The 12,676-nt window shown below is 45.9% G+C and overlaps 1 pseudogene; it reads right to left on the reverse strand.

Annotated features, from left to right (window-relative positions):
• Window positions 1-501: 501 nt before the first annotated feature.
• LOC101530473 (transcription factor SOX-2-like) lies at window positions 502-8,647 on the reverse strand (annotated as a pseudogene).
• Window positions 8,648-12,676: the final 4,029 nt, after the last annotated feature.

Genomic DNA, 12,676 nt, shown 5'->3' on the forward strand with positions numbered 1-12,676 from the left:
CCTCCTCTCCAATATCCACCTTTCAATTAAACAAAAGAAAAGTTGTGTGCAGCTTTCTTTTACTTCAGATCTATACAAGGTCCATTCCCCAGGCCCTCCCCAGTCCACCCACGAGCCAGTTTTTTTTTTCTGTACAAAAATAGTCCCCCCCCCCGAAAGAAGTCTAGCATCTCTACATCTTTTATAAAGTTATCTTGTCAGCGGCTCAGGTTTTGCGTTGAGCGTAGAAGGGATTGGTGGTCTCCTCTGAAGCCGTCACTTGCTGTGAGTAATGAAATGTTCTTTGTCAGCATACCAGGATTTGTGTTGCATACGCTTGTTGTTTTCGTCATACTTCCTTCTCACTCTACTTTTGGACCCCTCCCATTTCCCGGGTTTTTGTTTGTTTCCTTTTCCTCTGAAAATGCCTTTCCCGCTACTCCCCACCCCACTATCACCCCCAACCTCCCCTCCCGCCCCACCCCCCGTTCTTCTCCAGTCTGCTGTCTGGTGGGCCCCCCCTCACATGTGCAAGAGGAGCAGTGTGCCGTTAATGGCCGTGCCGGGCACCAGGCTGCTCTGGTAGTGCTGTGACATGTGCAGTCGGATTGGTACACGCTGATCGTGTTCTGGAGGTTCCCGGCCTGGCACGACTCCCTGGAGTGGGAGGAAGAGGTAACCACAGACGGGCTGGAGCTGGCCTTGGACTTGACCACCTAGTCCAAGGAGCCTAGCGCCATGCTGGGGGTGCTCTGCAGCGAGTAGGACATGCTGTAGGTGGGAGAGCCGTTCATGTAGGTCTGCGAGCTGGTCATGGATTTGTACTGCAGCACGCTGACATCATAGTGGTGCATGGGCTGCATCTGAGCCGCGCCATGCACGTTGAGACCCCGGTGCTGCGGGCAGCCCAGATGGTCCTGCATCATGCTGTAGCTGCCATTGCTCCAGCCATTCACATGGGCGTTGCTGTCCATGCACTGGTTCACGGCCGTGCCCACGCCGGTGCCAACCCCATCCCCGCTGGCCATTCTGTTGTCGCCGGGAGCCAGCAGCCCACCAGGCTGCGTGTACTTACCTTTCTTCAAGAGCTTCTTGGTTTTCAGCCATGGCAGATGTTTATAATCTGGGTGTTCCTTCTCGTGCAGCGCCCGCAGCCGCTTGGCCTCTGCAGTGAACTGCCGCTTCGCCATCTCCCACTAAGTTTCCCTCGGGGCCCAGGCGTTTGCTGATATCAAAGTTGTGCATCTTGGGGTTCTCCTGGATCATCTTGCGACCTTGCCCACGGGACCACACCATGAAGGCGTTCATGGGCCTTTTGGCTGCCGCCTACCACCGCCGCCGTGGTGTTGTCACTGCCTCAGCCTCCCCCAGAATTCGGCTGCGTGCCCAGGTGCTTGAGCTCCGTTTCCATCTGTTGTACATGCGGGCGCTGTGTGTGGGGCCGGCTCGCTGGAGGCCGGAGACCCTGGGCACGGAGGGGAACGTGGGGGAGGGGGGCGACAGAGAAGGAGGTGGACGGGAGGCGGGCGGGCGGGGGTGATTGGAGATAGCGGGGTTTGAGGAAACCAGGTGGAGGAGAGCAATTTGTGGAGGGGAGGAATGAAGGGGACAGAGGTGGCAGACAGAGAGAGAGAGAAGCGAACTGGAATCGGGATCAAAAAAGGAGTGTTTCCCTCTACCTCCGGCTGATGCTGCAGCTGCCAGCTACGATTGTTATTTTTTTTTAAAGATTTATTTTTATTACAAAGTCAGATATACAGAGAGGAGGAGAGTCAGAGAGGAAGATCTTCCGTCCGATGATTCACTCCCCAAGTGAGCCGCAACGGGCCGGTGGGTGCTGATCCGATGCCGGGAACCAGGAACCTCTTCCAGGTCTCCCACGCGGGTGCAGGGTCCCAATGCATTGGGCCGTCCTCAACTGCAGGGAGCTGGATGTTAAGTGGAGCTGCCGGGATTAGAACCAGCGCCCATATGGGATCCCGGCACGTTCAAGGCGAGGACTTTAGCCGCTAGGCCATGCCGCCGGGCCCTACGATTGTTTTTATTTTTTTTTTATTTTATATTTATGTTTTATTTTTTTTTTATTATTGGAAAGCCGGCTACGATTGTTTTTATTATTGTTGTGATTTTTTTGGGGGGAGGGAAGGCTTAAGCCCCGGACTTAAACTTCTTTCTGCCTTTCTTTCTCTCTGCTTCTTGTCCCCTCAGTCCTTAAACAGGCAGCTAACTACTTTCCCCCTTTTGCAAACACTCTCTTCTCTGCCTTTACAACTCCTGATAACTTTTTTGAAATAGTTAATAGACAACCCTCCGAGCGCTGGTTCTAATCCCGGCGGCCCTGCCTCCCATTCAGCTCTCGGATTGTGGCCTGGGAAAGCCTTTGGACCCTGCACCACTGTGGCAGACCTGGAGGAAGTTTCTGGCTCCTGGCTTTTTGTGGGCAAGCACCAGCCTTTGTGGTCACTTGGGGAATGAATCATCGGACGGAAGAGCTTCCTCTCTGTCTCTCCTTTCTGTATACCTGACTTTGCAATCAACACAAAATCAATCTTAAAAAGAAGACTTGTATTTAATCAGGCACAAACATTGTTCTTAGGGCACAGGAGGCTAGGAATTCTTAAGTTTACATTTAGAAAATCTCACTGGTTGGCAAAGGGTGTAGACATGTTTGGGATGATGGAAAATTATTAGATAGGCTAAGGAATAGAGAGCAGATTACAGAAAAAGTTAGGGGCCAGGAAGTCAACAGGGAGGTGCTTGAAGACCCACTGGGACACAGGGAAGAGGCAACGATGGCTGAGTGGTGTTTAGGAAACAGTAAACCCAGAAGCCACCTGTGAGCTGTGATCTGGACACAAAGAACAACAAGGGATCCAGAGGCAGCCACAGATCAGCCCGTGCAGGAGCCAAGTGGGAGCTTGGGTTCACATGGGGAGCTCGGGAGATGAAGACAGGCTGGGCCTGGCCATTTGTGCCAGATACTTTGGATGTGGGGAGAAAGGCACCCTCCTTCACTGCTGGTGGGAGTGTAGGCTAATACAACCACTGAGGAAATCAGTATGGAGAGTGCTTGGAGAATTGCAAATAAATCTGCCATATCACCCAGCTATCCTGCTGCTGGGAATATGCCCAATAGAAATGAAATCTGCATGTGAGAAGGGGATCCGTAATCCTATTTACAGTACCAAAAGCTACAATAGCAAAGACATGGAAACACTCTAGATGAGCATCCAAAGAAAAGTGGTTAAAGAAACTGTAGTACATCTAATCCATGGAATATTATTCAGCTATTAAGAACAATGAGATTATACTATTTAAAACTAGGTGGTCCCAACTAGAGACCATTATGCTCAGTGAAATGAGTCAGTCACAAAAGAATAAATATCGTATGTTCTCTCTTATATAAGGAAACCAGAGTGGAATGTGTAACTTCAATAATCCAATCAACACTGTTTTCATTTTGTTTTGTTTTGTTTTGTTTTGTTTTGGCTGCATCCTATGTGTTTTCAAGTCTTTTATTTCAGTTTTATTTATTCCAAATACTCTCTCTTTTTTTTTTTTTTTTAAGATTTATTCATCTGTATTGCAAAGTTGCATGTACAGAGAGGAGGAGAGACAGAGAGGAAGATCTTCCATTTGATGATTCACTCCCCAGGTGAGCACAATGGCTGGTGCTGTGCCAATCTGGAGCCAGGAGCCAGGAACTTCCTCCAGGTCTACCCCATGGGTGCAGGGTCCCAAGGCTTTGGGCCATCCTTCAATGCTTTCCTAGTCCTCAAGCAGGGAACTGCATGGGAAGTGGTGCTGCTGGGATTAGAACTGGAGCTCACATGGGATCCCAGCAAAAATGCTCGCTTTTCTCTTGTCAAATTTATTGCTGGCTCATGGATTATATGGTATCATCATTTTTCTCAAGAGACTTTTGTATCTCCTTCTTGTCACCCATGTGTCGGTTACTCAGTGGCATGTTTTTTCATGGAACTGTATTTTGTTGTTGTTGTTGAGGTTGTTGTTCTAGCTCATGTCAGTTGTTGACATTGCTTCATGGTTTCTCAATTATGGAAATGTATAGTGATGGGGTCATGGGGTCTACCATATCCAGATGTGGGAGTATAATACAACATGCATCCCTGCATCCAGATGAAAGATGGATTCCCAAGAAACTATTGGACAAGTGTAGACATGGAATGTGGTACTGTCTGTATTTGTCTGTTCCAGCAATGTTCAGGTACACTTAAATAAGAAAGTGATGGAATTATAATTCCTCATGAAGGATTATACCACTGTAGTAAAATGGGGAAAATTTGTTGGGGGTGGGACTTTGGGGGAAAATCCCAGTGTATATATAAAACTGTAACACATAATTCAAATATTCAAAATTAAATATATATATATATATATATATATCTACAAGAAAAAAAAAAGAACTGAAACGCTTGATACACTTTTAACACCCTATGTTAATCTACAATGGGTCAGGAGAATAGAGAAATCTTTCACCTTCTTAGAATGTGTGAGAAAGAAATTAAGTATAATTTATCAAGATTGTAACAGGAAGTTTATAGACTCCAGACTCAAATCTGTGTTTGACATTAGCAAAACGTATAAAGACATACAGTGGGATCCAAGAGTGATCCTGACAGTCTCTTAACAGAAAGTCATATGCACAGAGCAGGAGGGGACCCCAGAGTGGAACAGGAGGACAGGAGGAGGCTTGTATACTAACCACAGAGACTCCTGGTACATCACCAAGAAATATCAGTATGGGCATGAAGGACTATATCCCAACTGCCAAGGAGATCACAGAGAATTCAGGTGCCCACATACACCAAGAACTCTGAAGCCAACTCTTCACTATCAGATTTCCCACACTGGATGAAAAATGCCCAGGTCCTTCCTCACAGGATCTAACATCTTTGGAACAACAGCCAGGAGCCCTGAGCAGTCCTCAGAAGCAGAAGAACAGTAAACTTCCATTGGGACTCAGGAGAGGAGCTTTCTCTGGTCCTCACTTAGTTCCAACTTTGGCTCCCCACCCTCTTTTGCAATGACCATCAGGGTTGCTCCACAATACCCCCACCCCCCAAAAAAAATTAGATCAGGTAGACAGAGAGAGACCATAAGGAAAGCTTAGAATCAGGAGGAAAAAGTCAGCTTGGATTTCCATATATCTTATAAGGTAGAACACAAAGATCAGTTACTCCTCACTAAGGTACTGAAGCTTTCTCTGCACACTCCTCCTTCTGCTGCTCAATAGTTAACATATGATATATGAGACTTATAAGCCTGTTTGGACTATCCTAAAATTTGTGAAGTTCAGTAAAAATCACACTTGAATACTATAAGCTGCTAACCATAAAAATGAAAATAGACAGGAGACAGCTGAATCATACCCTACAAGCATTTTTAAGGCTTATAGCAACTGATTGTGTATATACTAAAATTGAGATGTCAATGAAGTAGTTACAGGGTGTGGTTAAGAACTTGCAATTTCTAGCAAATTAGTCACTCAATACCATGTTAATTTACTTCATGATGTTGTGAATTTCCATGTTTCTTCATGTTGTTGAAGTTGTGTAGTGGCTTTTCATTGAAGGGGATGATATTCTGGCAGCTCTACTTTTGTACCAAGGAGGGTCACCCAATGAAACTGTTGAATTTATCTGGACAATCAGATGTTGGAATTTCTGCATGGACCTTGCCCACAATGACGGAATCATGACTGGATATGAACTGTACTACTGTAACAATATGGAGGAATTCAATTTGGGGGGAGGGCTTGGTGAGGGATTGGGGGAATCCCAGAGACTATGAAAGGTGTTATAAAATGAAATAATAATTAACAAAAGAAAATATTCATCTCACTTAAATAAAAATAATTTTATAAAGATTTATTTTATTTTTAGAACAAAGTCAGTTATACAGAGAAGAGGAGAGACAGAGAGGAAGATCTTGCATCTGATGGTTCACTCTCCAAATGACTGCAATGGCCAATGCTGTGCCAAGCCAAAGCCAGGATGCAGGAACTTCCTCCAGGTCTCCCATGTGGGTGCAGGCTCCCAAGGTTTTGGATCATCATCCTCCACTGCTTTCCCAGGCCACAAGCAGGGAGCAGTATAGGAAGGAGGACTTCCAGAATTAGAACTAGTGCCCATATGGGATCCCGGTGCCTTCAAGGTGAGGACTTCGGCTGATAGGCATCCTCACTGGGCCTTAAATAAAAATTTAAGTGTAGAAATCTTGTTGAATGTTTATTACTTTGGTAGGACTCTGTTATAGCAAGGTACTGAACAAGCTCGGCAAGTAACATTTTCCTTTGTTTTGTTTGTAAGTAGATGTTACTTACCCTGTACCACATCCCTCTGGATTAGGGGTAGGGATGGATGAAATATATGAAAGAGAAAAGAAAATGCTTAAACCTTGGAAAAACTGCAGTTTCAAGCAGAGGAAGAGGGAGTAGGAGCGGGAGTAGGAGTGGTTGTGGCCGCTCAGATTCTCAGTGAGGAAAGCTAGCTAGGGAACTTCAGACAGAGGAGGGTGAAGGAAGGAGCGAGATGTGAGAAGTAGGTGGAGCCCAGTGTGACTTAGATGGGAGAGAGTGGAGGGAAATACTGATTATTGATCAGATTGTATAATATTGCTTTACAGGCAGCTTGTTTATGCTGTAGGCACAAGGAATTTCCAAGTGGCTGCAATGGCCAGAGCTGAGCAGATCCTAACCTAGGAGCCAGGAACTTCTTCTAGGTTTCCAATACCAGTAAAATTTCCAAGGGTACTCACAGTAGGTGAGGTTACATTTGTAGCATCAAATGAGTGTTTGTATATACTGAGAACTAGCTATTGTGGCAATCTATTAACAAAATTAGCAAAAATTAGGGGTCTGGCACAATGGTTCAGTGAACAAAGCGTTAGCTTGCAAGTGCTGGGATCCCATATTGTGCCGGTTCTAATCCCGGCAGCTCCACTTCCCATCCAGCTCCCTGCTTGTAGCCTGGGAAAGCAGTCGAGGATGGTACCAAGCTTTCAGACACTGCAAACGCATAAATTACCTGAATGAAACGCTTGACTTCAGATCAACTCGATGCTGACTGTTGTGTCCGCTTGTGAAGGGAACCAGCAGATGCAAGATTCATTTCTCTGTCTCTCCTTCTCTATGGATATCTGTCTTTTAATAAATAAATAAATAAATAAATAAATAAATAAATAAATATCAAAATGATAATAGTAAAACTCATTAAGAAAGAAGTGCCTTGCAATTAATTCATTTCTGGGATATAAACACCATTCTTCATAAAACTCGTAATCATTCAAAAGTTTATGAAAAGGTTTTCTGAAATACTTAGAAGTAAGATATTTTAAAACAGGGCCCAGCGCTCTAAGTCCTTGCCTTGTATGTGCCGGGATTGCTTTTGGGCACCAGTTCTAATCCCTGCAACCCTATTTCCAATCCAGCTCCCTGATCATGGCCTGGGAGCACAGTTTAGCACAGCCCAAGGCCTTGGAACCCTACAGCTCTGTGGAGAAGTGGAAGAGGCTCTGGGCTCCTGGATTCAGACTGGCACAGTACCGACCATTGCAGATGATTTGGGAGGGATTCAGTGGATGGAAGACCTTCCTCTCTCTCTACCTGTTTGTGTATCTGACTTTCCCACAAAAAAATTTTAAAATATCCCTTAAATTGGGCCCGGCGGCGTGGCCTAGTGGCTAAAGTCCTCGCCTTGAAAGCCCCGGGATCCCATATGGGCGCCGGTTCTAATCCCGGCAGTCCCACTTCCCATCCAGCTCCCTCTTGTGGCCTGGGAAAGTAGTCGAGGATGGCCCAAAGCTTTGGGACCCTGCACCCGTGTGGGAGACCCGGAAGAGGTTCCAGGTTCCCGGCATCGGATTGGCGCGCACCGGCCCGTTGCGGCTCACTTGGAGAGTGAATCATCGGACGGAAGATCTTCCTCTCTGTCTCTCCTCCTCTCTGTATATCCGGCTTTCCAAAAATAATAAAATCTTAAAAAAAAAAAAATCCCTTAAAAAGATGTTTTAAACAGAAACCAAAAGTCACAAACTGCGGAAACCGAGTTACAGAAATACATATATAGTGCATAAAATAGGAAATCCAGTGCATAAAATAGAAATATATATATATATGGATTATATATATATCACTGCAAGTTGTCTTTTGCTAGATTGAATCTGGACAAGGCCTCTTCTCACCTCTTACACACTATTGTGAATGTGTAATCTGCACTTTAAAAAGTGAAATGAACCAATGGAAAAAACCTGGCAATATGAAGAAGAAAAGTACCAGAAACTAATGAACATTCAGTGAGGTGCATCCGCAGACTCTTGTCCTACATTTCTGGGTTTCCAGATTTGAACCTGAAGCAGAGAGGGAAGGAGTGGCCAGGAGGTGGACTAATGTGAAAGGCGACAGCGGCCCCTGCTGTTGGAAGGCTCAAGCTGCAAGAGAGGAGGCCACTTCCAGCCTGAGGTGAAGCCCCACCCCTCACTACCCCTCCCTCCAGAATCCTACCTGACTGCCCCTTTACCCCTTGTGCTTCTGATTGGCTGCGCATTCTGTGACGTCATGCGTAGTCAGGATCTGTGGGAACGGTCCAATCAGGGAGCCCCCAGGAAGCCCTGTGGAAGCAGGCGGGAGGTTGTGGGGCGCCTCCATAGCCACGTTGCTGGTTGTGCTGGTGGAGAGGCGCAGGTGGCTGAGCCAGTGCTGCCCTGTGAGCTCCCTCCCCGCAGGAGCCTCTGCAGGACCTCCGACTCGTCAGAAGCTGGGAAGGGTGAGTGTGTGAGAGCATCTCCTGAGGCCCCGGGGTGGACGGAGGCCAGGAGGGGGACTTTGGGGTCCTCACTCTGCAGCACTGACCTTGACCACTAGGACTCCCAGTTGAACCCATTGTGCAGTGAGGAGGGGGGAGTGCCCAGGGACAGTTCAAACTTCATGTTGGGTGGCATTTTTTTTTAATTGACCTGATTTTCTTGAGTTGAGCCACAGCATCTCCAGTGCCCCCAGCTCATTTCTCAGTGAAGCTCCTCTTAAGGGTCTGGAGCAGTTTTCTTGTTGCTGACACCAGAGCAGCACAGACTCCAGCAGTTAGAACAAACAGCCTTGTTTTCCTCACAGCTTTGCTGCAAGGTTGAGGCACAGCATGTGGTGCTGGTGTTGTGCTTGGCAGAGGCCTGGGGTGGCACAGCAACTTTGCAGACAAGTCGTTTTGAAAAAATCCTTTGTTAATGTAAGTCTTTGTCTCTTTGATCTTCCATCCCCAAATGTGACTAAATCTGAGTACTGTGTGATAATTGATGTTTGTGATTTCTTAAACTGAGTTTTTTAAGTGATATGTTATGGTAAATAGATCTTAATAATATCGCTTTTTTACTTTTTTCTTCTTTTTTTAATTTTTTTTTTCTGTGTGTGTAGGTTCAAATGAGAGTTCAAGTAAGAGACAGGGTCAGGCGCCTTGGCCTAGTGGCTGAAGTGTTCGCCTTCAGTGCCCTGGGATCGCAAATGGATGCCACTTCTAATCCCAGCAGCCTCGCTTCCCATCCAGCTCCCTGCTTGTGGCCTGGGAAAGCAGTCGAGGATGGCCCAAAGCCTTGGGACCCTGTACCCGCGTGGGAGACCTGGAAGAGCTCCTGGCCTTTAACTTTGGATCAGCACAGTGCCAGCAGTTGCAGCTACTTGTGGAGTAAGTCAGTGGACAGATGATATTTCTGTCTCTCTTCCTCTCTCTCTCTCTCTCTCTCTCTGTATATATATATATATGACATTGCAATAAAAATAAATGAATGTTTAAAAAAAATAAGGCACAGAGATCTTCTACCCATTAGCTCACTGCGCGGGTGACTAAAATAAGTGTTGGACCAAGCTGAGTCCTGGAGCCTGCAGCTTCCTCCAGGGCTTGCATGTGGGTGATCAGGGCCCAGGCACTTGGATGATCTTCCACTGCTTTTCCCAGGGGATGAACACAGAGCTCGGCTGGAAGTGGAACAGCTGATTTCCATACGGGAAGCTTGTGTTGCAGTTAGCAGCTTTACATATTATACCACAGTGCTGGCCTTTGCTTTAGTTTTTGATACAATGATAGTATTTTTCTTGCTTTTTATTTTTCATATGCTAATTCTTTGCAGGTGTTTTGCATATGGAACAATATTATATTACAGGCTAGGGATAAATTGTGATGGTGTATGACGTATGGGCAGAGTAGAAGGATTACAGTCTAACATTTCCTTCATGTACACTTATTTTGTGTTTCTCTAAAATTTTGCTTCACTTTATTTTCTTCATGTAGTGTTAACTGAGATCTCTGATAACATTGCTGAGCAGCAGTTCCCACTGGCTCAGTAGTTATACTGTTTTATTAACTCGTACTCATTACTGTCATTCAGTGTGTACTTTTCTATGAGATTTCCTTTTTAAGAATGCACTGCTCATCACAGAGCCGGGAAGAGCTGCAATACTCATCGGTTCCAGTGGAGGTCGGGGCTCAGAATAGAACCAACCCAGGGATTACAACCACCAGCTGATCGGAGTGATGGACTGTGGCGGGCACTGTGCTTACTAGTAGTGAATTTAGGAGCCTAGACTGGGAACACCTCAAAGTTTCTTTGGGGATTCCCCTGAACAAAATGGACGAATCAAAACATTAACCAAGAAAAGATAGAAGATGGAGTAGATCAATCAACCACCTAAGCTATATGTTTGCAGCGAAAAACTGGACAAGGGGAAACTCTAAGATGGACTATGTCAATCAGTGGACTCTGCACCAGTCTCATCGTACCTGGATTGTTGCTGATCTAATTGATCGAGGTGACGCACTGCTGGCTCTAACCTCAAACCTGAGAGGGCCTCCCTAAGAGGCCATTGAACTTGACTGGACAAGTGAGATGCTGGACTCTGTATGGTGTGAGCTTTTAATTAGGGAGTCTCGGCAGAACTTGGGCTGTGGTTATGCACCAAGGTGGGGGGACTCACCATGGGGGAGGGGTTTGGGGTGAAGGGGGGAGAATCCCAGTACCTATGAAATTGTGTCATGTAATACACTGTAATGAATGAATAAATGAATAGAAAAAAAAAGAATGCACTGCTCTATTTAGAATCACTGGGAAGAAGCATGTGATTCTCGAAATTGTGTGTGAAAAGCTGCACCAAGCATTCATGCCAATTTTCATTTTGAAATTATTTCTTTTTCTCTTATCGTTTAAAAAAATTATTCTTGTTAGTATATTTCATTTATAAAAGTCATGGAGAGAGAGTGATCTACCATTCTTTAAATTCTTTAAATTCATGCAAGATTGTGACATGGTCAAGGCAAAAACAGGAAGCAGGAACTAAATCTGTATCCATTTTAGCAGATGCAAAGACTCGCACACTTGAGAAATTTCTTGCTTGCATCCAGAGAGTGAGTTTGCAGCAAGATGGAATTTGTTGTGGAGCCATAACACAAACACAGGAAGTCCCGTGTAGGGTAAGCGTCTCCTAAGCAGTTTCTTTTTTTTTTTTTTATAATCTATTTTATTGTGTTGTTGTTGACAATCTTTACATAGTTAATTACAGTTAAAGAAAGAAAAAGAAAAAAAAAGGTTCAGGGGGATAGGGAAGTGGGTAATACTATTATGTCCATATTATTTCCATCTTGTATCTGAGGTAAAGGGGGATATTGAGGGAGAAGCCCCACCCGGTTTCCCACCCAACCCGAGTCCCGGATGTGGGGCATGCTCTGAGATATGTGCTCGAGTGGTGTTAATAGTTCTCCAGTTATGAATCGCTGCCAGTTTCGCTTGATGAGGTCGTCCACTGATTGATATGGTCCATCATGAAGTCTCCGTTTGCCCCATTTTTCGCTGCCAACATATAGCTGAGATGAATGATTGATCTGCTCTGTCTTCTGTCTTTTCTTGATTAGAGTTCTGAGTCCAGTAGTTCGATTGGGGAGATCTCCAAAGAAACTTTGAGGTATTCCCAGACTAGTTTCTTGCATGTTCTAGCAAGCACAGGGCCCGGCACAGTCCATCACCTCGATCAGCTGGTGGTTGCAATTGCTGGGTTGGTTCTGTTTTCAGCCCCGAGTTGCACTGGAACCAATGGGTGTTGCAGTCCGGCCTGGTTCTGCCCAGCACGTACTCAGCCCTCACACTAACCAGTGGGAGCTGCAGCCTAGTTGGGGCAACCCACGATAACCCACACCAGGCCCGCTCCCTACCCTGGTTTGCCAGTATGTGTAGCAGAAGACCAGTCTGTCCCCCATCCCATTTGGCTCTGGCACTTGTCAATGGGTATTAAAGCTTAGTTCTATCTAACCAACTCAACCATCCAGCCCTCACGGGTGTTATTGAGTGCCTCTCTATCTAGGCATCCCAGCCCCCATCCTAGTTTTCATGCCCTCCCACGGGACTAGTGACCCAAGAAGGGGGAACCCACTTTTTTCCTCCCAGGTCTCTCTGTCCCGGTTTATGCACTCTTTAGGTGGTTCTGTGATTTGACTTGACAGAATTAGTCCCCAGTGCCAGCTTCTGCTGCTATGCCCAAACATCCCTCACCCACTCTAATTTATGCTTGCACCAGCAGGAATAATCAGCCCAGCCTGGCTTTTCCCTGATCTATTCCACATGCAGTGCACAGGTGTTATAGCCTTGCATAGTCTAGTCTGTCCCCATCCCAGCCCACGCTCTCCAGTGGGAGTAGCTGTCC

The sequence above is a fragment of the Ochotona princeps genome, chromosome 4 (genome assembly GCF_030435755.1).
Source record: "Ochotona princeps isolate mOchPri1 chromosome 4, mOchPri1.hap1, whole genome shotgun sequence".
Taxonomy (NCBI): Eukaryota; Metazoa; Chordata; class Mammalia; order Lagomorpha; family Ochotonidae; genus Ochotona; species Ochotona princeps.